At 40.3% G+C, this 24,218-nt stretch overlaps 1 long non-coding RNA gene across 1 annotated transcript in view; it reads left to right on the top strand.

Moving 5' to 3' along the window:
* The window catches only part of LOC115485585 (uncharacterized), a 36,899-nt gene extending 33,673 nt beyond the window's left edge, over window positions 1-3,226 (top strand). The window contains exon 3 of the long non-coding RNA XR_003946346.2: window positions 84-3,226. This is a non-coding gene — a long non-coding RNA (uncharacterized LOC115485585). The remainder of the gene's footprint in view (window positions 1-83) is intronic.
* The last annotated feature ends 20,992 nt before the right edge of the window (window positions 3,227-24,218 follow it).

Here is a 24,218-nt window from a genome sequence, read left to right as displayed (position 1 = left end):
TATAGGTTAACCTTATAGGTTCTTATTATACAGATAATCTAGGTTTATAATTGTTTAATTTCTCTTTTTTCCTTCTTTTTCAGTTCAAACTCTGCTGCATACCTTCTGAAGAGAGCTGAAGCCAAATAGTTTTTAGCTCTTCTTTGCACAGTTTGACAAATGAACTCCAACAAACCAGGAGGCAGCTACCTGCCCAGCAAGATCCAGCTAAAAGGGAGGGCAAAGATGTGAGGAACATGAGAGAGCAGGAGAACAGAGAAAGCTTGAAAACCTCCCTCCAAGTCCAGAGGCTCCTGGCCTTGGTCATTGCCTGAACTCTGCTACCAAATCTGTCTCAATGCATCTCTCCTGCCCAGTGAACTCTATCTCATGGCTAAGATGTTCCCTGCTGTTTGGGGACGCACAGTGTTGTGCAATGTGTTGTAACATTGGTTTCATGTCTGTGTGGGTGTCTTTCTGGCAAGAAAAAGAAAGTTTTGAGCCTCATTCTCCCATCTTCCTAGTTATTGTCTGCCAGACTGTTTGCTAGTATAAAGGAGGCAGGGTGATGGTGGTGGCTTATTTTCCACTTGACAGCATAACAAAACTACAGGGAAAATACTCCTTCACTCAGTTCATACTCAGAAAGCCCTTTGTTTTGTTGTGGGTTTATTCTGGGGTGTTTTTTTTTTTTTTTTTTTTTTTTTTAACCTGCTAATGAATTAAGTCTTTTACAAGTTCAAGTTTTGTGTAATGAAGAAAGATTTTAAAAAGGTATGGTTTTCCTACTCAGTGATGGATACTGCTAGTACCTCTGGGGATTTTGACATGTGATTTGGAAACTGGAAGGCTGGATTCCACTCCCCAGTTCAAACTGGGAGGCTGGATTCCACTCCCCAGTTGAGACTGGAAGGCTGGATTCCACTCCCCAGTTCAAACTGGGAGGCTGGATTCCACTCCCCAGTTCAAACTGGGAGGCTGGATTCCACTCCCCAGTTCAGACTGGAAGGCTGGATTCCACTCCCCAGTTCATATGCACGCCTCTGAATTGTGGATACTTGCTTAGGTGTACAATGTAATATCATTGTGGCTGGGTTTTAGTTTAATAGTGCTTTAACATATAAAGTACAGTACTAGCACAGACTGGACAAAAGGACTGCTGTGACCTCTACCAATCTGGAGTAATTCACATCGAATAAGTGCCGAGCCACCTCTGGCAAGGAAAAAAAATGAGCTACAGGGCTCATAAAAAGATTTCTGAGTAGTAATGATTTTGTCATTGATGGAAACTATTGAGAACTACAGAGCTTTCTGCATTTTTCCCCGAGGCAGGATTCTTATAGACTTCACATTTTTGTTTGCCTCATCCCCACATGGGAAGTGACGCCTACCTGGATGTTCTGCTTTTTAATCTACCTGCTCTCTGGTTGCAGCAATATAAGTACAGATATAGAAGAAAGATTCATAAATCAGCCCAGTAATTCTCATCACCAAAAACTGGGGCATGGTTTTGTTTAATGTATGGAATTTTATGACAGCATTCAAAAGAATTTATGAGTTTACAAGCAAGATTAAATCAGTTCCAAAGACAGTTGTCGGACTGTGTCCAACAGTATCAGTAAAACATTATGTGGCACTGTCATTTCTCCAAGTGTTTTGGAGATTCCAGCTTTATTCTTATGGGTTTCAAGGTCACTTTCAGCCTAAGGGACAGGAAATTGCCACAATCTACTAGGTGCTTGCAATTTGGTCAGGGCAGCATGAATTGGGAGCAAAGAGGAGATCCTGGCTGGTTCTTGTGCTTTCTGTGGTAAAGAGGTCTTACTCCTCGGGCAGTTAAAAGCATCCTTAAGTTCTTACCAGAACTAGTTAAGAATAAACCTGAATTCATGAGCAGTTGGATTAATGGTAAGAGATTACTTCTCATTAACTGGTCCTTGGCTTTATAGCACAGAAGAGGTTTGCCATGCAAAGCATCCACAGTGCTGCATCACAGATCAGTTGCTCTCTTTGCAAAGACCAACAACTTGATCAAAAGCACAAAGGCTGTGCAAAGAGCAGGGAGAGCATGAATGTACAGCCCATCACAAAGTGACTGCTCTTCTCCTTCTTCACCTCTTTTCTCTTCTGGTGCAGTATATGTCTTGATCCCTTGGCAATGAAAATGGCTTCACTCAGAGAAGGAGGCTGTTTGGCTGATATCAGAGGTGATTCCAGCTTCATGCTGTTGACACGGCCCATTTACTGTTGAATCTGTGCTTACACTCCAGCCATGCTGTTGCATCCACATTCCTGGGCTTGGATTTGTGCCCTTCCTGCCCACAGTCAGTGTGTGCACATGGTGGCTTGGCTGCCCACCCTTGTACCCGTGCAGCAGGATGGCACAGCGCCTGCTCACAGAGGTGGGAAGCCAATTTCACAAGGGTACAGATGAGCACTGGAAATAGAAATGGACTTACACTCTGCTCAATGCTGCCTCTGCCAGTTCCCCAGCTGGAACTGGCTAATTTTCAATTGCAACTTTAAAAAAAATTAATTTCTAGGCTTAATAAATCTGAAAGTGAATTACTGCCAATTAGCACTAGGAAGATATTCACATGTTTTACTTTAAGAAGAATTTGTGGTGAGGAATGAGTCAGTAACTGAATGTTTAGTGACAGCTTCCCCATATGTGATGAGTGTACCTGCTGTCATGCTCTGCCTACAGACAGGCACATGTCCAGTGAGTGCTGCTCCATGGGGGGCTGGGCAGGCAATGGAGTCAGAAACTGAATGCTGAGCCGCCTTTTTCAAGGAAACAGAAGGCAAGAGATGAGATTTGTTGACTAGAGCCCCTGAACATCAGGGCAAATATTATGGCTTTATACCTCCGAAGATTTGCATCAATCAGCACTTAATAAATAGTAAATAACAGGGGCCCACAATAATAGAACAAGGAAAGAAGGGAATTATCGATCTTAAAAAGAAAGCAGGGATGAGGCAGAGAGAAGTTATGATTTATCTGTTTTTCTAATTACATGAGATTAGAACCAGACTAGAAACATCTGCTGCTTTGATTTTGCTGCTCCTGGGATTCCTCAGTCCTTTCTTCGTAAGTGGAAGATTTCGAGTGAACAGGATCTGGCCTGAAGAAATCCATCAAGCTGTATTCATGACTTGGGTTTTCTGTTTGTGCTGATTTAAAGATTTGGCCATTTTGATTTTCTTTGGATTAGATAAGCTCAAGGGAGCTCTCCAAAGGAATGTGTCATTGGTTTTCTGTTCGTGGTTTTTTATGTGATGCAATTCAATAAAACTTCCATGTAGGCAGTCATTAATTGTCAAAACCAAAAATACCCCTAAACTCCTGTCTGAAATTATCCATACTGTGCTATATTAGGGACACGTTATGGTTTCTATCATTAAGAAGGCCTCCTTGTAATTCCCCATCATGGATAAAACATAGCCACAAAAATGATGCATATGCACAAAATATAAAGTGAAATTATGGGTTTCTATACTGAAATGGAACTAGCGATGATGCATATGCCAGACACGAATGACACACAGAACAGAACTGTTGGTAAACAGGGGGAAAACTATAAATATGCTTAAGATGAGACATCACACATTGTTTCAAATGACAAACTTTGTACTAAAAGAAAGAAAAAGATCACAAATCTAGACAGACAGCTCTGCTAAAAGTTATATAGCTGCATGATTCATTCCCCAAAGAAATCAATGTCAGGATGACATTTTTCTTCAGGCAATACTGGCAACTGCTCGTAATTTGGGTAAACTTTCTCTGCCCTCTAAAAACAAACCATCAAACCAAAAGGTAACCACTGAAACAGCTACCACTCAACCAAAAAAAAAAAGTGTTTTGAACTGAGCACAACATAAAACTGCATGAGTCAATCTACCGTAAACTTTCAGCAAATAGGATGTGTCACCAAGATCAACTTCGGTGTTTCCAATGAGCATAGGCTTTACAGCAGGCTTTTTAGAAACAGACTTTGCTCCAAATAGTAATTCCCTGCTTTCAATAAACCCTGACTGGGTGCAACCAGTTATTTCTTCTGATACATACAGCCAAAATAACTGACACGTAAACAGAATCCTATGGAGCTAGATTAATTACAGGGATTATGTATGGTATTCAGAGTGCTTAAACCAGAAGGGATCATTACGGTGATACAGGCTGGCTGCCTACTGTTGTGGTGGGGGTGATGTGAGAGGCAGAGAACGCCTTGATACTGTGTAAGCACTGCCTAGCAGTAACTAAAGCATCCCTGTCTTATCAGCATTGTTTCCAGCACAAATCCAAAACAGAACCTCATATCGGCTACTATGAAGAAAATTGCCTCTGTCTCAGTCAAAACCAGCAGACCTATTATTGTGGCTCACCCCAGCCAGCAACTAAGCCTCAGGCAGCTCCTAACTCACTCTCCCACCAGCAGGAGTGGGGAGAGAAGCAGCAGAGTAAAAGCCAGAACACTCGTGGGTTGAGATAAAGACAGTTTAATAAGGAAAGCAAAAGCTTTGTACAAAAGTGAAGCAAAACAAGGATCAATTCACTGCTTCCTGTGGGCAGGCAGGTGTTCAGCCTTCTCCAGGAGAGCAGGGCTCCATCATGTGCAATGGTGACTTGGGACAACAAACACCATCACTCAGATGTCCCCCTCTTCCTGATTCCCTGCAGCTTTGTATCCTGAGCATGATGTCATGTGGTTTGGAATATCCCTTAGGCCACTTTGGGTCACCCATGCTGGCTGTATCTCCTCCCAGCCTCCCAGGCACCCCCAGTTTCCTCACCACCATGACTGTATGAAAAGCAGAAAAGGCCCTGGCTCTGTGCAAGCCCTGCTCAGCAATAACAAAAACATCTCAATATTATCAACTTTGTGTTCAGCACTAATCCAAAACACGGCCCCACAGCAGCCACTGCGAAGAAAATTATCTCAACCCCAGCCAAAACCAGCATGTGTATGTAACATAAGACTGGGAATTTCACATAATGATTCCTGCTCAGAGATGCTGGTGGTGATTGGAAGATGTGTCATCCCTATATTACTGCTTCAAGTGAGTGAAAATACAAGTACCCTGTTCTATTGCCTAGTTACCATTGTTTTGTAACCTGCTGGATCTTCTGAAATGCATATTTCAAAAAATGTATTTAATATATTCACCTGTTTAAATAAACAATTGTATTTGAAGAATGCATAACTTTCTATCAATTTTAGGCCCAAATGCCAACTGGTTCTACACCCTTTTTCCTAAAAACTGATTTATCTCATGATGTATTACAGTTAGAGAGCAGCTTTCCTCCTGAAGTGTAACACTTACCAGTGAAGTTTTCCAACCTACAGCAGTGCTTGGTCTGTTTCTATTAGATAATAGTCCCAAGGCCCACTGCCTTAACTTTCTGCAGCATGTAGTGTTCTTGACAACTCTTTGACAGCTATTTAAGTTAGAGCCATGTCTTACCTCTGTCTTTCATTTAGACAGGTGGCTGAGATGTTGTTTTATCAACATAGGGATGATAATATAGAGATGTTTTCATTATTGCTGAGCAGGGCTTACACAGAGCCAAGGCTTTTTCTGCTTTTCATATGGCAACGGTGGCAAGGAAACTGGGGGTGCCTTGCTTTCCCAGTGACCTTGGTTGTTCTCACATGATGCTCCATTTTGTCTCTACTGGAAAAAAAAAAAAGGGAGTCTCAAACTGGGACAGAGTTAAGATATTTGCAAATACCTTTATCTGAGGTTAAAACCTCAACATTTTGCCTAAGTAACCTTTCAGATGACACAGACAATTTGCTTGATGAAAGGAAGAGTCATCTCCCATTATGCAGGGGAAGACAATTTGGTTTGCAGATCAACCAGTGCAGTGGTTACAGAGAGAGATAAGATGATCCTGTGAGTCAGTCTACATCCAGCAAAGCTAAGAAGCTTTGGCACAATGCCACAGTATTGCTTATGCCGTTGTTCCCAAGAACAGTTCAGCTCCAGAAGTTGTGACTGTATTTTTCCTTTGGCTGTATCTCATAAGTCCAGAGTGGAGAGTTGATTCTATATAGATTTCCACAAATCATTTGTCTTTGATGTGGGAGAAAGAAATTTCACTATGAATGAGAATAAGAAAGCCAGGTAGCTTTTTCAGACACCTTATTGTACCTGATAGGTGTCTAACAAGGGTTGGGAAGGATTCATGATGCAAATGGAAAAAGATGGAAGCAACCAAGAATATCCTTTTTTTTTTTTTTTTTTTTTTTGTGGAAAGAAGAAATAGGGTAAAGAGAAAAAAAGGAAGCTACAGAACTGGAATGAGATTCTCCAGCACATCTTTCAATGCAAATGAATGAAAAACTCCCATCAACTTCCCCAAGTTTTGTACTAAATCCTCTGTGAATATAGAATGGAAAAAAGAGTGTTTAAATATGAAGAGCCCAATTCACCTCTTCACCAGGTTCATTTCAATAGAATGATGTAAATTCACAATGGGAACAGGGATATGTAGAAGAATATAAGAATGGACATATCAAAGGTCCTTTCCTTCCATTAAAAGTGACTGGTTTTCACTTGCTTTGGAAAGTAGAAAAAATGCAGGGTGAAATCACATGACGCATAATATGATAAAGATAGTGAGACATGCAGAAAGGTGCCACTGAAGACAATTTTGTGCTTTTGTCCAACAGTACAACTTTTTGTCCATAACAGCTTTTGTTTTGACATGGCTTAGCAGTCTGTATTGTTTTCTTCAGAAGTTTCAGATGTTTCCAAAAAGGAGAAAAAGCAAAGAAGAGTTGTTACACTTAATGCAGATGAACAGCTTATCTATTGTCAACATCCCCGTGAGGAAGCAAGGCATAGTTCATTTCACCTCCACTGGAGCAAGGCAACAGATTGGATTATTCAGTCAATCATGCTGGAGGGCAGTATAATGGGCCAACTTTCTCAGTATTTAGTCAAGTTCACAGAATTTTTCTAATTTGACTTGGGTTTTTTTTTGTAAGACAAAAAAATCCAATAAACCATAAAACAGCCTAAATGTCAGATCTCAGGTAAAGAGTACTTCTGAATGTCAGAAGACCAGAAATTTGGTACTGTTTCTTCAATTGAAAGGTTTATTTTTTAAAGTCATAGATGTGTTTGCTGACCATCAGGGTTTTTTAGCTCTGATGGAAAATTCCTGACTACCTAACTACAAATATTACAGTGGGTATCTGCCAGAGACTGTGACAAATGCTACCAATTATTCAGAGTCCCCCAAAAATCAGTTGTTGATATGACCTTATGGATACAAACTTTACAAATTATTAGCTCCTAAGCAATTTCACAAAGCTGGGCTGTGCCTTCCCTTAGCTTCCTGAGAAACTCTGCTATCATCTGCATCAGAGACTGAAATTGCATGCTCTTGATAGTCACTTGGGAATTATTAGCATAACCTCTGTTTTTCTGTCCTTTATTTTTATAATGCTCACTGCCTGGAAAAATGAATAAACATGTAACTGTAAACGGCCCTTCGGAAAATCCAGAACTTTCACAGCACAGTCATGTGGACGATCACTTGTTCCCCATGTCTCAACTTTGTGGTGGTCTGGGAGGCAAAAAAGACCTTCCTCTGGTAACCCCCAAAGATAAATAACTTAGAAAAATACTTGTGCTTGCGTATTATTTTCCTGACATCAAAGTGTCTTGAGAGAGACATGAGCTATTATGTGACATTATTCTTTTTTTCTTCCTGTAATAGTTGTGGCAGATACTCAACATTTATTTTGCACATTTAAAATTCACATTCATTCAGGACAACCAGACAAGAAACCTGCTGAGGATTCCTCTCACCCTGTTGACAGTGATAGCACTTTTATTGGGACAGTCTGGATAAGCAACTTGCAATTCATACATGGGTATGGAGGAAAGGAGGATATTTTTCTCCACCCTGTGGTAGGCTGTACCTTGCATTGCTTTAATCATCAGGGTGGCAGTTGCTCTACCTGCACACCTGGGAGCCCTGACCCATTGCACCATAAAATGTTCTTGTTACTTCATCCTGAGAAGTTGTAACATCTTTGGTGCTTCAGCAGGGCTTTGACATGAGGTTGAGGAGTGTGCACACATGCATGTGGCAGGACAAAAAGGAGAAGCTCTTAGTGCAAAAAGAAACACATAACATTTTTCTTGCAAAATTGTTTTTGCAGAGATGTTGCTGCCTCTCCCTGTCAGAGCTCAGGGAAGCTGTGGCAGCCTGCCAGCACCACAAGCTGATGCTGGTGTGGCTCCACTGCAGCCGCACAGCAGAAGAGGTTACAGAGATGCTGGAGCTGCTTTCTGGGGAATGGGGGCTGGGAAAGGCTCCTCCCTTTGCCCCACTTTAGGAGCCCTCTCCACCCCATTTTCAATCAGTTCTCTCCACTGGAAATAAGGGTGTGTGTGGCTGGTAGCTAAGTGTATAAATGATTGCTCAGAGAGCTGGTTTATGTGCAGCTGTCACAAGCAGTCAGAATCAATGTCCCACTGATGATGAGAGGTGGTTTCCTGTGAACAGAGTGGACTTTTTTAAACAAAATAAATTAGCAATATACACTTGAAACTCACAATTTTAGGTGTAAAATCAAGTTCTCTGAAGTTGGGAATTGCCAGATATTTGCCTACCTGGCCAATCCGAATTCAGCCAGTTTGTTTTGTGCCCTGCTACAATCTTCAGTTGCCTTTTTCATGGCTCTTTCCTCCCTTGGGTCCTGATTCACATGAAGTCAGATCTGGTTACAAAATCAACACTTTGAAATAAGGAAGTGCCAAACCTGGGGTTTCCCAAGAACCCTTCATTCTGCAATGCTGCATGCCTGCCATTCCCCATTTAGTCATGCCCAGACTGAAGACAAAGTGTAATAGTGTATAACAACTCCCACTGAATCCAGTAACCTGAAAGGATCAATGATGTGCATGGACTGTGATTACAACACAGCATTGCTGCACTTAATGGATCAGTCATCCATTCATATGTACCTGTCACTTTTCCAGAACCTAAACCAGAGGCAAGTATAAGCTGCAAGGCATGGGAAGGAGAAAAGCAAATAATAGGTGGGCTGTAAACAGAAATTGAGCCTTTGTACTGAACAGAAATTGAGCCTTTGTACTGAACTCAATTCTGCTCTCTACAGTAGAGCAGAATTGTAGGAAAACTGGCAGATACTTTAAAATCAATAGGAAGATAACCCATCCAGTCTCCAAATCAAATTATGAAGAAGCTGTAAAAAACGGCTTCAGCCATAAGGAAGACTAAGTAATACAGACACTTCTTTATTTTTATTTTTAGTTTTAGTTTTTTGTTTTGTACCAGGTTTCTGAGCTGAGGCTTAGCAAACCTACTCCTTGATTTTCAATTTCATAGAAATTCAATGATTGGAAGTGACCTTAAAGATCTTCCAGTCCAACTATGAACCCAGCACTGTCACTGTAAGCCCTAAACTCTAAATCACATCACCCAGTGCCAGATTCAGACACCTCTAAAACACTTCCAGGATGTAATTTGTCTCTGGGTTGCTGCCTGACACAAGCAGACCCAGATTTTAGTGTTCTGCTTAGTTACCAAGTAGGCATTTATGGCAAATTGTCCCTTTCCCATGACTTTTTCTTCATGTGGACATCTACCTCTGAGGCCAATTTAATGACAGCAATATATTATGATTTTCAGCCCTAAATAATTTTCCTTTTTCACAAAGAATCTTTTTCTGATGTTTTGCATATTGTGGTGCCAGTGTAGGTGAACAGATACACTTGAACTGTTAAGACAAGTATCATTCCACAAAATGTGAGCTGTTAAGAGAGCCCTTCCCAGGTGGCTTTTCTTCACTGTAAATGCTGACTAAATATGACAAAGTTTTCTGTATCAGCAGAGCTTTGCTGGGTCTGAGTGTGTTTACCATTTCTCAGTAAAAGCTTTTTGATGCAAGTGCCCAAAGGCATGTGAGTTCCAGTTGTTTGTAACTATAAACTAATAGTTAAAAGTGACTTGAGTTTCAAAAGATTTTACTGTAAAACATTTTTTGTCTGAAGCAGCATGGCACTTGACAAAGTTTTCAGGCCAAAGAATCATTTTGATACATTTGAATTTTAAAGAAATAGCTTAGTACCTCCGTGGGGAAAATTGTTAGGAAGGTTGGTTTGGTTTGGTTTTCTGGATGTTGGCTTGGTTTTTTTTTTTGTATTTGTTCACCAGATTATCCTCACCTGCTTTGCTTTTTTCAGCAAAATAAGTTCATCACTCTGTTCTTTTGGGAATACATCTACTCCTGGGACTTGTTGAAGAGTGTGTGAAAAAGATGTGACTTTACCCACATTCTTCCCTTATCCTTCAAAGCAACTCTTACAAATTGTGTCTTCAATCCCTTCAGTAGGTATGTGTGGTCCAAGATGAAAGAATAGAGAAGGAATTCTGGATTAGAGATCTAGCCTCAGCAGAAGAATCAGTTATCTATAGAAACATTTTTTGGTTTCTCTCCATCACACAGTAATCTTCCTTCAATTACTGTAATATACACTAATTTTTCCTACTGTATCTATGCAAAATAGATATCATGAGCAGGTAGAAGGAAGATGCATAAGGGTCTCTGCATTATCAATCCTTTAGAAGGTAGAGACAAACCTCTTTAAACAGCTTGAGTTTCTTACAGTTAAATTGAACAAGAGCAGAGGTAAAAAGCTCACTTGACATTCATTACGTGTTTGGAATGTCACTATTTTCAGAATTAAGATTGTAATCTTAGTCCTTTCCTCTATGTGCTTTCTTCTATGCTCTTTCTTCTAGACAAATGTGGCTTTTTTTTTTTTTTTGAATGAGTGTAATTCATATTTATGGTGTCTATTTATTTAATTTATTTATTACTTTTTTAAACAACTATTAATTACTCTGATCTCTGTGCTTGCTTATTAACAATGTAAACAAAGCTCTGGAACTCAACAGAATTCCTCAGATGCTTAAACCTAAGTATTTTGCATTCATTTCAGAATCTAGTTCTTTGTCATTTTCTTTGCATCCTGCTCTAATACAGCAATTTTTGACACTTGAATTCAGCTTCCTTCACCAGAAAATTTGTGTGAGTATATATGTACCATGAGCATGTTTTTATTGCAATGATAAATCCCCAAAGGAGGAGTTTGTAATGGAAACACTGACCAGTTTTTAATGACTATGGAACCAGAAGGCTGGGCAATACTTAAAAAACACAGGGGCATATTTTAAAATTAGACCTACCATTCTTACCTTTATAAGGCCTAGAGGAAATTAAAAGAAACCTTCAATCTGGAGACAAAGCCAGCAACACTGACTGTATTGCAGTGGGCACAAACTCAGTCCAAGACTTTAGATATTCTCAGTTTTCCTAAGCTCTTACCACCTACCTAGTAGTAGTATCAGACAGCCAGGGGAATCCTGGAAATAAAACAAAGTGGCACAGGAAGTGGCCTCATGATTCAGAAAATGACATTCTTTACCCTGAGTCACTCGTGCCCTGCTGGGGTGCTCTCCTGCAAGGTGAATCCCAGCACTGAGGCTCTGAGTCCTGACCACTCCAGGCTGTAAAATATTGCATGACACTTGTCACAAGAATAGCAGCCTTTATCCTGGCTCTGGGCTGTATTACAGGCTGGGTAATTACCTTAAAATTCTGGTTACTTTAATTGCCTATGGTTTTTTTCTTCTGTATTTCCTTCCCTTTGTTCTGTGCCAAATTGCTGGCATTGCTATAACAGTTGCTGTGTTTCTAGGGGTGTCTGGCTTTGCTTAATGCTCAAGGGGTCCTGGCTGGATTTTATTAATTGCTGCTTCAGTCATGCCTTTTTAGCTTGTGACACCATTGAAACAAAAGCTGAGCTGCCTTTTGTATTTGGAAAGTGCCCAGCCTACTGGATTTCATATGCAAGAAAGGATACTGCTAGGCTGAGGAAGACTGGAAATTTGTGCTATGCCAGGAAGCAATCTTGACATAGCATCACAGACACCAAAAAGCATAAATTACAACAGGCAGATGACACCATTCCCACAGAAGACATAATGGACTTAAGTAGTTCTTATATTTTATTTCTAGTGCATATCTTAACACTAAGATGAAATTGTCAGTCACATGTATCTACATCAGGAACACAGCACAAAGTCATAAGGTTATTTTTAAAATAAGAAAGCTCTTTCTTACAGTTGTGGAATAATAAGCATTGCAATTAATGTTAAAGACCAAAGTTTGCTAGGTAAAAGAAGTGCAAATATATTTAATGCTCCTAAACATCAGTTGAATTGTTCTCTAGAATGCCAGTTATTATAACTGATTTGATTTCATTCAGTGGAAACTACTTGATCAAATGCAAACATTAGAATGAGTCTGAAGCTCAGAAAGCACACACCAAATATCTGGGTTCTGTAGGTTTGTATGGTGGCTTATAATAGAAATGCTGATAGAATTTAAGCCATTGCTCTGCTATCACATGCCTCTGTAATTCCAAATCAGCATGCTTCATGTTATCTGCCACCTCAGATGCTTTCTTTGCATTCATCACGACATGTGAAATGCTGGTTCCCTGATAATTTTAGTAATTCTGATGTCTGCAAATGGATGCTTTGGCATTTGGTCTTCTAGTCAAAGAATATAGCAGAAAACACTGTTTTAGTGATCTGTAAGAAACCTGATCTCAGTAAGTCCTGGGTGTTTCTTGACTTGGTTCTGTTGATTTCAAAGAGCTGAGAGTACACAATGACTCACAAGACACGTCAGCACCTGGCAAAATCATGTCCTGATATATCTGTGTGGTGCTTGGTGGTTTCAGTTGGCAACGAGTCCTGCAGATATTGTCTTTCATTGTATAATGCATTCCCACCTAAGTGATTTTGAAAGCCTTGAAGTTTTCTTTGAGAACCAGATTCACGTGTTTGTGAAGCATTAATGTAAAAGTCCTTCAAGGTACTTTATATCTTGACTTTCATAATGAAAACATGCTAGCTGTAAATTTCATAAAATTGTGGTGAAGGAAAATAAGCAGTGTTATTAAGATTGATTATTAAGGTTCAAAAGCTCTCTGAGTCTTAATGGACTTTTTAATAGACATGTTGAGAGTTAGGGGTCTATTTCTAAGCCCTAAAAACAATGCACTTAATGCAGAAAATAAAAGAAACACAGTGGATGCTGCCATCGTCATGAATTATTTCAATCAGTTGTTTAGGAAGTGGCCAGCCTGCCTTTAGCTTGTGCCAAAACTTTCACTAAAGTCCACTGAGTGCTTGAACACTCAGCATATCCTTTTGCTTTATTTCCTTGATTATTTTTGAATAGTGCTTGTACCTATGCACTTCTGCATGTCCTTTTCACACCTTAATCTGAACTGGTTTTATAGAGTCCTTTAGCACTACAGAACACCTGTCAAGTTGCTTGTTTTGCGCAATTACAAAGGAAGCAGATGAAAGATTTTAATACCAGAACTTAAGAAAAGTCTTAATAATGTCTTAAGAAAAGCCAAATTTTAAATTGAAACCTGAGCTTCAGGTATATTTCAGGTATATCTTTTCTAGAGATTGCAGAGCTGATTTCAGTTATCCTTTTCTAGTTGACTTTAAACTCAAATCTATATATCTCTACATTATGCATGATGGTTCTTTTAACTTGAGATATTAATCTGCCAGAGAGGTAATCTAAACTTCAACTAACACAACTTTTCAGTTATTAACAGGATTCAAGCTGCCTCCTCTTCTTTGGTGTTAGAATTGTACTGGCTGTCCAAAACTTCTCTCTTGCACCAAATAGGCCTCTCAATTTGTACAGGAGCATTTCAGACTCACAGTTCAGCTGTCCAAAAACCAAGAGCAAGGGTTGTCCAAAGAAGGGCAACATGTTCAGAGAAGGGCAATGGAACTGGTGAAGGGTCTGGAGCAGAAATCTGAGAAGGAGTGACTGAAGGAGCTGGGGCTGTTTTGTCTGGAGAAAAGGAGGCTCAGGGGAGACCTTACTGTTCTCCCAACCCTCTAAAAGAAGGTTGTAGCCAGGTGGGCATTGATACCTTCTCCAAAGCAATAAGAGACAGGACAAGAGAAAATGACCTTGAGTGGCACTCAGGAAGGTTTACATTAGATACTTGGGAAAATTTCTTCACTGAAAGGGTGGTCAGGCATTTGAATGGACTGCCCCAGGAAGTGGTGAAATCACCATCCCTGGAGGTGCTCAAAAGGGGTGTGGATGTGGACTTGGACACAGGGCTTAGCAATGGACATAGTGGGATTTGGTTAACAGCTGGGCCCCATGATTTTAGAGGGCATTTCCAACCTTAACAATCCTGTGGTTCTGTTGCAGCCCCAAAGGACCTCACAACACAAACAAGTGACTTCAGTCCAAACTAAGAAGTTTAGGTGCACTTCACAGAGTGGCCACCTCTATCAGCATGGGGCTAAATTGAGCTTAGATAACAGAACACCAAAGTTGTTCTCTCATATTCTTAAAAGCATTACAGAATGTCAGTCAGAGTTACATCCTTCCATGCTTTCCAGAAGACCTCAGCTCATTTTCTGTATTAATTTGTGCTGTATAAAAATTCAGTGTTTTCCAAAAGCAACGTCCAAGTGAGGAAGGGACACAGGAAGACATGTATGCCAGGGCCTCTTCTACAGGTTCCATATTAAACAGTTGCTAAATGAAAAGGTTGTTTGCTGTGCTATAAAATAAAGTCATCTTTCTGCAGACCTACAGCCCACCGGAACAAGGGGACAGGATGGAGTGTGCCTTTTCCAGTATTCCCCACCCACTGACCCAGAGCATGAAACCCACAGAGTTCTTGGAACTGCAAACAGTGTTTGAATTCAGACTAAAACTGGAAAACAGAAACTGGCCTTTTTTTTTTTCTTTTTTTTTTTTTTGAGTCACATCAGTCAATGCTATTTACAAAATCGGTTTATGGAGACCACAGGTGGACACTCTGACTCATTACACATGAACACTAAATATATCCAAGACAATCTTGGAAAATCCCATAAAGAAAGAGGGAATAGCCGTCTGATTTTTATATTTGTAACGTGGGGGTTTGGATGCCAGTAATGGAAATTACATTGTTTTCACAAAAAGCAGGTGAGGGACAGTAAGGGACTGAATGATTGCCAGGATGCATGTGGCTGGAAGGAGAAGGCAGCTCGAAGCTGCACACGGAGGTCGGTTTGTCACGCTGCCGTAGGTTGCTGTTTGCACTTGTGGCGGGCTGTGGTGAGGTTAGCAATGCATTCCACAATTGTTGGGAGTTAAGAAAATGTTATGTTCCTTAGCCAGGGCGAAAAGCACACCTGCCCAGGAAGCCAGCATAAAATTCAGTACTGTCTCAGCCCTACTTCATTGCTACATGGAGAATTTGAACAGTACTTTCAGCCTCATATCCTGCCGCATATTTTAGTCTCTCTGATCTTGAAAACCAGGCAGCTCCAGGGTCTGTAATATATACAGGAAAGCAGATAATGGATCGCTTTATATTTGTCATCACTGAATTCTGTTTTGATGGATGTTCCAGTTCCAAGGAACATTCCCTTATTCTCCCTGCTAAAGGAGAGCTATTGCTGGACTCCCTGGAGTCCCTTGCTTAGCCCTGGGAAATCTAAGTGTGAAACTGAAATAAGCCATATCAGTTCTAGCATAAAGCTTGTTTTATATGTAAACTGAGAAACAACAGACTGTTAAGAGGAAGTAAATGAGCATGGAGTTAGTGATTTCAATCTTAACTCTTTCCTGAATGATCAGTAAAGTGAATAAACTTGATGCAAAAATGTATATTTTTACTTGTAGGTCAACCCAAACATGTATGCTATTTCTCATTGCCAAGATCACAAGTGACATTCTATCTTGGCAATTCAAAACAATTCTTCACTACTCCCCACTTTGAAACATTCCCAAGAGCTAGAAAGAATTCTGCCACTGCTATCTTGCTGGAAATAGCAATTTGGTACTGTGAATATAGGCACAATGAGGAACTATTGATGCAAAGTCAAATGAAATAGTTATGATTGCTCTAGTCAAAGCTGTATAGCAGAGGTATCACATTTTTGTGAAGGAGTTTGTATCAAGTGGTTCATTAGCTGAGCTGATATAATGGGAGCTTACTTGACTAAGATCTGCTAATTTAGCTTGGCTTGCTGATATTTTAGCAAAATAGATACAGCTTCAAAAAAATCACTCTTTTGGTAACTTGAATGACTGAAGCTCTGGAGTTGGATATGGAGATCCCAACCAGTCTATCTGCTTGGCTTGCTGCAGTCAGTCTCTAGCGAGTTCTCCATTTGTTCTGTGTCTCTAATGCTCCTTTCAGCCTGCTGCTAAAGTGCTTCTAACGCCAATTTCTGGTTTTTTTCACTGCTTTCAAAGGAGTTGATTCTTCAGCATACTACACCCATTTCCATCCACTCACCTTTAATACTACCTATTTCACTAGGCTTAAACCAAAATAAAATATTGCTTTAAATTTCAGGATGTTGTTGTTGTCATCTGTTGAATTTAACCCATCACCAGTACAGAAGACACAAACAGCACAGCACAAACGGAAAAGTTTATTGCAAAAACAGAGGGATGGCAAAGGAGCATCCTTTTTTTCCCCTGTGAAAGAATGAGTGTCTTTGTTTCAACCTTAGGTTCAGCAATTTCTACCAACTTACTGTCTGCAAATCTTGGTTCTGCGTTGATCACCATAGTCATATGAAATTATTTAAAAGGTATTTTATTGCAAAGGTCACATGAAATCATTTAATAAAAACTTTAAAGTGAGTTTTCCAGCTCTTCTCTCATTGAAACACACTTTTGGCCTAAAAGAACCTGCTGAGTTGTAAGAATGAGCAGGGCTGGGCATGTTCCCAATAATAAATGGCAATAACAGGAAGGAATGCTTGGCTATGTTATATGGTAAGGGAACAATGCTTCCATGAATTTTATGTGTTTATATTTGTAGACACTTCATGGTGACTTAGTTCTGTGGGTTTTTTGAAATTACCCAGTGCAGGAAAATCACATGGGAGGTCTGCAGCCATCATTAAAGAGTTTTGTAAGTACCCCCAACAAAAAGTAAAAGGAAATGTAAGTCCTTTTGTGGCGATGAGATGGAAAGGAAATTTTTGAGGGTAAAGAGTAGTTTTATGAGCCTAACTATGTGTCATTTAAAGGTTTGCAATGGCTCTTCAATCCAGTTTCACTCAGTGTGCACTTTGGTCTCTCTCACAAGGAAGCAGCACCCCTGAAGATACTCTGTCTTTCATGAAGTAAAAGGTCAAAAGGCAACAAAAGTTTGAGTGTGTTGATACTGAATACCTGAAATCTAATCCATGTCTCAGAAGCAGAGATCACACACAGCTGAGCTACCAGCTCCAGGTCTGGTTGTTGCTGTCTCTCTGAGCTCATGGACCTCAAATTCAAGTTACAGAGTGTCCCAATTTCAGTGAGGAAGAATAGTGTACTCCTCTTCCCCAGTCTGATGGTTAGGCTCTGTCCTGTGGAACCAAAGCCATGGATTTGGGCTCTGTCGCTGAGAAGGTCCATATGCAAGCTCTCCTACTGGAGCAAGTGTCATAACCTTGGAGCTGGAGCTCTGTAGCTTGCCCCTTCCCATCATCTTTAAATGAAGGTGACTGTGGCTCAGCCCTCAGTACACCCTACTTTGTTGAGAGCACATTCAATTCATCAAGTAATTTATGGCTGCATTTTCCTTTTGTATGAATCCCAAACAGCCCTAGGAAGGAGAATGTCTTCTGAATCTGATCTCAGACAAACAGGCTTATGATCAGAAGCAGTAACTGAATGTGCTGATCCAGTCACAGGTGCATATTTGGATTAGACGAAATTTTCCTGCATCACTTGGAGTCAAAATAATCCGTTTAATTTTAGGGGTGTTTTTTCGTTGAAAAGGAGGTTTGTTAATGAATGAGTGAATTGTTGTATCATAGAATCACAGAATATGCTGGGTTTGAAGGGACCCATCAGGATCATCAAGTCCAACTCGTGGCTCTGCACAGGACACCCCAAGACTGACCTCAGACCATGTGCCTCAGAATGTTGTCCGAACACTTCTTGAGCTCTGTCAGGTTTGGTGCTGTGACCACTTCCCTGGGGAGCCTGTTCCAGTGCCCAAACACTCTCTGGATGAGGAACCTTTCCCTGATACTCCACATAAACCTCCCCCAACTCAACTTCAGGCCATTTCCTCAGGTCCTGTCACTGGTCATGAGAGTGAAGAGATCTGTACCTGCCCTTCCACTGCCCGTCCTGAAATACCCATTCACCTTCTTTGGCTATTCAAACACAAAACTATTTACAGGACTTCTGAGGCCCAGAATTCATCTGAGTAAGAATGTTCTATATTTCAGTGAAAAAGGGATGAGGCCTTTCAAGAAAAAAATCAAACCCTTTCTTGTCTTAAAGGAAATTGCTCTTTGACTGCTCTGGCTGCTCTGCATCCTTCAAAGGAGACCACACTGTGTCAGCTAAATGACTGAAAAAATAGATTTTTTTACCAGACTGTGTAGAGTTGGAGTCTCAAAATTGTTTTAAACAAAGTTGAGACGCCACAAAACTTCAATTCAGTATGAGTTATTCTTTGTGCTGCTTCCACTAAGGAAAAACGCATAAAGTATTTCCTGTGCTGAACACAAAAATTCTTCTAACTTTCGCTGCAAAGGATTTGTGTTCAGTTCAAAGGCTTCACTTTTTAAACCATAAAACTTTCCTGCTAGACACTGTGTATGTGTTTGCTGTGTTTGTATGAGGCAGCAGCTCCTGCTGAGACTGGAATGACATCCTCCTTTTTTTCTTTACTCAGAGCACTGGTCTCAATACATGGATTACAGAAAGACATTAAAAAAAAAAAAAACCAACAAAAAAAAAACCAAAAAAAAAACCAGGAAGGAGAGCATTTACATAACTCATAAGCACTAAATTTCCCTCTGTTCAAATCCTGTCTCCACTGCTAATGACAAGAAACTAGTACAGCCTAACTAGCACCTAAGGCCCAGGAAATGTGCTGACCAGATCTCTTATTCCCTGTTGACCCCCTCAGGCAGCTATTAAATATTGTCAGGTGGAAATTCCCAGGGACAGGGCCTGATTCACTTTTACCCAGAGTATACTGGTATTTCCGAAGTGGAATACAATAGCACAATGCTGCTTGTTCTCACAGAGTCTACTGAGCACCAGCTTCTTGAGTGTACTGTACACTGAGCTATTTACTCAGATTTATCTGTTGCACTGGAAAATTGCAGCATCGTTTTTTTTTAACCAAATGCAAACCAGTGGGTTTATATATTTGCATGTGTTCTAGTCAGTAATGATTAGCAGCTTATGTGTCTCAGCAGTTTCTTTTCTTTTCCTTAAATATTAAATAAATTGCAGTGGAAATTTAAAACTCTGATTTGTATTCTTCCTTTTACCCACATCATTTCTCAGAGCTGTCAGATCTCATTTGCAAGCCTCCCTTCTTCTGTCACCAGGAAATTACATCAATATTCCACACCACCTGAGACATCCTCTTGACACTTCATCCAAAGATCAGAGAAAACATGGAAAAAGTACAAACGAGAGTGTGAACAGTTCTAACTGTTGGTCCTGGAAACAATGCATTTTGCAAAACATTGTCTTTATTATAACTTACAAGAATTGTCTCCAAGTGAAAAGCCTGGGTGTGTGCAGTGATCTCACACACCAGGTATTGCCTCTAAGATATAAACACTGAAGGAGCTTTGGCAATGAGTTGTTTTCCCTGAGTACTGGAAAGAGCACAAGCATAACACAGTCTGAATCTGAGACCTCATTAGGGTTTGCCTGTAAGGGGTGTGTTATGGAGAACACTGGGACAGCTGAGAACATGCATCAGAGCTAATATCTGCACTGATTAAAAAACAGAAAAAAAGGAGAAAAGCAAACCTCTTAAAATAGAATGGAATGCATTGTTTGTGTTTATTTTTTCTCTCCAGTTCCATAGTTCCATGGAATGAAGCTCAAAGTAGTTGATTCACAATTAAGAGAGTCTTCAACTGGAATAATTGAAGGTCCCTTGAGTTTCTTTACTGGAAAACCCTGTCAGCAGTCAAAACTTTGCCCAGGAAAGGAAAATGCTGTTGTGATTCAAGTGTGAATTCTGCTGTTAAATGAATTTAAATCCACACCAGCTACTAGCAAAGCTTAACCCTGGGATTCTTCAATACTTATGTTGTAGATAATGAATGACTGAAGAGAAACTTGTGATATTATGCAGTGTCAATATCTTTAATACCAAATTGACTACGGTGTGATATATCTGTGGTGAATATAGGAAACCAGAAAAAAAGGCTCATAATTACCCCTCCACTTCTTAGTCGTGGCCATTGGCAAGATCTTGCAATGGCTACAGAGATAGTGCCAACCATTCTTGGAAGAAACACCACCACAGAGGGCAATTAATACAGCTTGTTTATTTTCTGGCAGCCTGCAATATTTACTGGGCCACTGAGGGAGAGCCAGAGGCTGCTTTAATCTTCAAGAATTAGCAATAACACACTGTGGCAGAATTTTAGAGAATATGGACTAGATCCATATTATTGCTCTTAAAAAACATTGAGACCACATAGAGGCTCATATTTTCCAGTATAGTCATAAATGGCACTCAGATTCTGACACTGAACATTTTTTATTTTATTATTTTATTTTATTTTATTTTATTTTATTTTATTTTATTTTATTTTATTTTATTTTATTTTATTTTATTTATTTTATTTTATTCTGTTTTCATTATTTCATATTTCATTGTTTCTCTCCAGAGCTACTTCCCCTATACTCAAGCCTGCCCCCTGAATTTCCTGTGACTGAAGAACACATTTTCTTCTATCTTCTGCCTCTGACTGGAAGAAAGAGCTTCAAAGGATCAAGAAACAGACCGATGGATTGTTCTTGGTGTTTCTTTCAGGAATGAAGGTTTGATTGCCAGTGGCCTTAGTTTCATTGGAAGAGGCAGCTACAGCCAAATGGGAAGATTAAATTATTTGGGGACAGTGAGTTCACCCAAGAGAGAAGGGGTGGAGAAGACAGTATCTTGGCAGACTGAGTCACTTTTGTGTTGGAAGAGCAAGTGCCTGGACCAGGCTGTGCTGGGAGGTACAGACTAACCCAGAAATGACTAAAACAAATGGTCCTTGAAACACGATTTGGAGCAGAGCCTACAGCGCGTCTGAAGCACACCAGATAAATCCTAGAAATGGTTGGAAAATACATCAGACAGCAACAAAAGGCTGAGTCTTGCTTTAGAGTGCTTGGAAAAGGCTCCCTAGAAAAATTGGGTACAAAAATGACTGATACTCCATGACTTCGGGAAACTTGGTACCTGATAGTGCCCGTGGGATGGGCAGAGGACATGCCTGGCTTAGATAACAGGAGTGTGCTGTATTTCAATGCCTCAGCCATCTTTGAACTTGATTTCTGATTCCCCAGGAGGGAGTGGTGTAGACAGGGGGAAGATTGTTGTTCCAGATGTGCATCTGGATTTCTCTCAAGGGCTCCTCTGCTCAGAGGGTTTTATTAGAAGATTCTCCCCTGCCATTGCAAAGCTGCTCAGGTGAATTAAGATCATTCACTTTATGGTGGTAAGAGTCCACAGGTGTATTTCCCTGTGTTTCCTCAGCTGTTTGGTGTGAATACCTCCCCCAACTTCTTGTACAGAATAGATCCCAAACTCAGTCCTGCACTTTAGCCTCCTTGAAAATTTGAGCTTTGCTACTTCCCCTGTACCTAATCCAACATTTGAGACCCATTCTGCACCTACTTGCTTCTTCTTAGACGTGGTAGTTAAGGTCCATCAGGGAGGTAAGAAAAGTAGCTCTACTGGGAGATACCTTTTTTCCCTCTGTTTCCTGAAAAAAGACCTTTGGGCCAGAATTAGGAGAAAGTGATTTTTGTCTGTAAGCCTTCTTGTTAGTGGTCCTGGCAAAAAACAATGGGCAGGTTTGGATAGGTCCTGGGCATATATTTTTTTGAAACCAACAACACCAGCTCAAGCTCTCTTGCGGACTGTGTGGCCTCCTGAATGCCCCAACTATACAACACTTGCCATGAGGTCCAACAATTTATAGGAGATTTCTGGAACTGCAATCAGAGGAAAAGGCACACAGTTTAGTAATACCTCAGCAATACCTCCTTATGAAGAATAAATACAAAGCTCTTGCCTCATAGCTCTGCCAAGAGTCTGTTAATTTGGTTTCCTGTCTACCCATGTAAACACCCAACAGAAAATGTCCTTTAGGCACATGGCTTCATCCCTTCACCGGTACTAATGCTCTCTCTCCACCGTGACAGTGGGTGTAATGGGCCTCAAGTCTTCAGGAGTACTTGGAAAACCTCTCCCTAAACCTTTCAGAAATGTTGCCTGGTTCTTTCCCGAGGCTTTCATAACTTGCAGCTCTTGTTATTTCAGTGTCAGTAAAAGGGGAGCAGAAGTTGAAGAGTTTATTCAGGACTGTGGCTGTTCCCTAGAAAGGACCCTGAGAAGCCAGTGAAGCTTCTGCTGGTCTCCAGATAAAATAATTTGTAGCTGACAAAGGTTTTTATAACCTCTGCTTATACAATCCTAGTGACACTGAAGCCATGGCTTTTTCACACAACCTCTCCCAGTATTCAAGTCTTCCAACCAAAAAGTATTTCCAGGGTGCAGACCACAGCTCTCTTGCTGTCTTTTAGCTTAATTTATTTCTCTTCTGTGCTCAATATGGGTAAAAAATGGGTAATTTTGCTGTTGTTTTTTTTCAGAAGGTCCCTTTCTTCAGACTAAGTCATGCCAGTTCTTTCAGTTTTTCTTTGCATAATGTTTAATTCCCCTCTCTTTCATTTGTCCATTTGCTTTTTGTTTTGGGTAGATAAATAGCTACAAAAATGTTCAAAATGGCCCTTGGGGGATACTGAATAAAAACCTTGTAATCTCTGTAGTCATCAGCTCCTTTATCCATACTAACAAGGCAGAATGAGGTATGGGTTAAAAAACAACCCCAAGGCACAGCTAATGCAAAACATGTATAAAGCAGAAGGTTTTGTAGGTCTGGAGCTGTTTTCACTGTACAGCTATTTCAATAAGCAGATTTCCACAGAGAAAAGCAGCAATTCTGAAATAAAATGAGAGCACCTCAATCAGGAAAAATTCTTTGTGGAAAAGATTCTTAAACATTGGAATGGCCTGCTCAGGGAGGTGGTGGAGCCATTATCCCTGGAAGTGTTCAAGTAATGATTGGATGTGGCATTCAGTGCCATGGTCTAGTTAGCAAAGTGGTGATCAGTCAAAGGTTGAACTCCATAATCTTGGAGGTCATTTTCAACCTAAATGATTCTGTGATTCTGTAATTCTCTCTGGCACTTGACCATGCTCAACAGTGAGGGAAAATTTGGGCTCAGTGGACCCAAAAGACAACTATGAGTAAATGCCATTTTCCATTCTTCATGACTTTTATCTCAGGTCTTTCACTCATGTGCAGTGCTAGATGTCTCTGTTGCATGTACGCTTCAGCCCCATCAGGCGGAGCTCTGTTTCCTGTGGAGGAACAGACCCAAAACTTTATTGATCTGTGACAATACAGACTGAAAATACCTTCTGGAGCAAGATCATTTATTCTCCTTATCACCTTGGGCTGTGGTAATGGCTGTCATGCCCAGCTACACCCAATCCTGAAAGCTGGAGAGTCTGTAGTGTTGTCCATAAGCCACTTCTCTAAAGCTTCAGGCTACAGAGCATGCTTATCATTTGCTTGGATTGCACAGCCTTCTGAAGCTGTTTTCTTTAGCATTAGGTTTAGCTACTGGCTAAATAGATGTATTTGGCAAGGTATATTTCTGGTTAAGATTCTGAAGATGTATGATGTAATGAATTAAATGCTTTCCAATTCTGAATATTTAAAATACACCATGCTGTATTTAGCATAGCTGAGGAGAGGAAGAAAGAATGTTTCTCAGCAGGCTGGGTGAATCAAGATGTCAGGGTAGATTTTGACAAACTTTATTTAATTTGCATTATTACTTATATGCATTTTCAATGGAGTATGATAAATGCAAAGGGGTCATATTTCAATGTAGCCCTCTGTTAGGGAAACATTTATGATTTCAGCCCAGAGTACATGGGTAACAGCCTTGTTAGCAAGATGTGGATCTGAGTAAGACACAAGCCTCTTACACCATCATACAAATCAGAGAGGATGCAAATCTCTGAGTATTTAACTTTGGATCTGTGGATTTGCTACTGGGGAATCTCTTTCTGTT

The sequence above is a fragment of the Serinus canaria genome, chromosome 2, assembly GCF_022539315.1.
Source record: "Serinus canaria isolate serCan28SL12 chromosome 2, serCan2020, whole genome shotgun sequence".
NCBI classification, from domain to species: Eukaryota; Metazoa; Chordata; class Aves; order Passeriformes; family Fringillidae; genus Serinus; species Serinus canaria.
The sequence above is the reverse complement of the archived record's forward strand: the minus strand, read 5'-3'. Positions and strand labels throughout refer to the sequence as shown.